This window comes from Elephantulus edwardii, unplaced genomic scaffold (genome assembly GCF_000299155.1).
Source record: "Elephantulus edwardii isolate Elephantulus edwardi_28Jun2011 unplaced genomic scaffold, EleEdw1.0 scaffold00211, whole genome shotgun sequence".
NCBI lineage: Eukaryota > Metazoa > Chordata > Mammalia > Macroscelidea > Macroscelididae > Elephantulus > Elephantulus edwardii.
Window position 1 is genome coordinate 1,483,127 of NW_006399961.1, and position 2,794 is coordinate 1,485,920.

Consider the following 2,794-nt stretch of genomic DNA (forward strand, 5'->3'; position numbering starts at 1 on the left):
ATGTGAGTCTAGAGACTAGGGTGCACTTGATGCAGGCCATGGTTTTCATAATTACTTGATGTGTATCAGAGAGATGGACAATGACTAAGGATGATATATGAAGGACTGATACCTTTGAGTTGTGGTGCTGGAGAAGAGTGTTGAACATACTGTGACTGCCAGGAGAACAAACAGGTCTCTCCTAGAGAGGGTGAAACCAAGCTATTCCCTGGAGGCAAGGACTTTTAGGCTCTGTCTCACATACTTTGGGTATGTGACCAGGGGAGACTAGTTCTTGGAGAAAGACATCATGTTCGGAAGGATAGAGGAATAACGCAGGAGAAGAAGACCCAGGATCAGATGAATTGACTCAGTGCCTGGAGAAATGGTATTAGGTCTGTTGGAGATGATGATATTGGCTCAGACTAGGACAGGATTCAGTGCTAATGTACGTAGGGTTGCTATGAATAACAGGAAACTTGACGGCACATAACAATTACAACCACAACTGGTTGCCTAGTGGTAAGAAGTTGTGATGTAATCCTGAAGACACACAGTGTGTGTACACACAACGCGCGTGCGTGCGCGCGCGCGCACACACACACTCTCTCTCTCTCTCTCCAAACAGAGGAGTAAGGAAACTGTTGTTATGTGCCATCAAGTCACCTGCATGCAACTCATAGCAACCCTATGTACAACAGCCCAAAACCCTGCTCTATCCTGTGCCAATCCTATTGTCTCTGACACACCCACCCCCATTACCCCAGACACTGAACCAATCCATCTCATAGAGGGTCTTCCTCTTTTGTACTGTCCCAACATGTCCAAAGTATGTCAGATGAAGCTTCAGAATTCTCGCCTCCAAGGAGCAGCCTGGTTTAACCCTCTCCAGGCTGAACTTGCTCATACATGATTTAAAATTTGGAAAAATGTTCATCAGGGTTGTATCCTCTCTCCATATGTATTCAATCTGTATGTTGAGCAAATCATTTGAGAAGCCGGAGTCTTTGGAGAAGAATGTGGCATCTGGATCGGAGGAAGCCTCACCAACCACCTGTCTAATGCAGATGACACAGCCTTGTTTGCTGAGAGTGAGGAGGACTTGAGCTGCTTGCTATCAAAGCTTGCCATAGGCTTCAATATGGATTACATCTCAGCAGCAAGAAAACAAAATTTCTCACCACTGGCCTGACAGGCACATCATGATAGATGGAGAAAAGATTGAAACTGTCAAAGACTTCATCTTACTTGAAGTCACAACACAATCAACACACTTGGTAACAGCAGCTAAGAGATCAGAGGATGTATTGCATTGGGAAAGTCTGCAATCAAGAACCTCTCCAAATTACCAAGGAGTAATGATGTCAGTTTGTGGACTAAGGTGCATCTGATTTAGGTCTTTTTAATCACTTGCTCTGCATTTGAGAGCTGGATAATGAACAAGGGTGGGAGATGAGAAATTGACACCTTTGAGATATGTTGGAGAGCACTGAATATCCCCTGGACTGCCCAATGAACAAACAGGTATGTCTTGGAGATAAAGATGACAAAGCTTCATCTCACATACTTTAAGCATGATGTTAGAAGAGGCCAATCCTTGGAGAGGGACCTTCAACCAGATGGATCAACACAGTGACTGCTGTAAAGGGCTCAAGTATGTCTGAAATAGTGCATATGTCAAAGGAAGGACAGGGCTCAGATCCATTGTTCATAGGGTCACTATGAGTTGTATTCATCATTCGACTCCACAACACCTAACAACCAACAACAGCTTATGTATGTATGTGTTTGCTTGCTCTCTCTCTCCCCCTTCCTCCTCTGATGGCTCTCAGTCATGGGGAGCTGGGCTGCCAACCGAAAGGCCAGTAGCTCTAATCCACCAGCTGTTCCAAGGAAGAGCAATGGACAATCTCTTCCCATGAGACATACAGCCCCTGAAAACCTACTGGAGGGCCAGCTATGAGTATCTGTTCAGACTCATCAACACATAACAAACCACATGAACAACACATATACGGTGACTGGGGTAATCGGGATGGGTGTGTCAGAGGCGGTGCGGTTGGCGCAGGATAGAGCAGGGTTTAGGGCTGTTGTGCACAGGGTCGCTATGAGTCGGAAACGACTTGACGGCACATAACAACAACAACAACATATTGAATACAGTAAAAAATTGATACTTTAAAATCTTTGTGGCTGTGCTATTTCAACTTTTCATGCAGAAAATTCATCCTACTTACTTAATAGAAGTCATAAGTCTACCATCTATTCAAGAAAGAACACTGTATTTTCATTTCATCTTTGAAAATGTTCCCTAATCTTGAAAATTTTGCTGGAACATACTACTGGTCTATTTTCTAGATGCAAGTCATCATGGTGGAGAATGCTTCGTTTTCCACAAGACCAATGAGTCAAGATTCAGAACGTAAAAGACAGGTAAGAGTTAGAAACACGAATGGAGTGGACGTCCTCAGTCTCCCTGTAAATGTTTATGAGAGGACACAGCCTATCCTCCTCCCTTGGAGTGGCTGAGGGATTCAAACTACTGACCTTTTGGTTAGCAGCCTGACACCAGACCACCCAGGATTCTAACCATTCAGCAAACAATAGCAGTTGTTAGTTGGCTGGCCCCTCATGCCCTTAGAACTCTGTGGGCTGTGTTCTACTCCATTTCCTTGCAGACCCCAATCAGATCCTGGGTATGCCAGAGTCATGCCATGCAATCAGGCAGATGAAGGGATCTGAACATGATGATAAATATCACCTGAATATGGTGCTGGCATCAAATTGGAGTGCAGGACTCCTGTGGACCACACAC

General features: G+C 44.7%; 1 protein-coding gene across 2 annotated transcripts in view; it reads right to left on the reverse strand.

Annotated features, from left to right (window-relative positions):
- Positions 1 to 2,794, reverse strand: part of BTBD11 (BTB (POZ) domain containing 11) — a 520,423-nt gene that overhangs the window by 130,280 nt on the left and 387,349 nt on the right. The gene's annotated exons all lie outside the window — the stretch shown is intronic.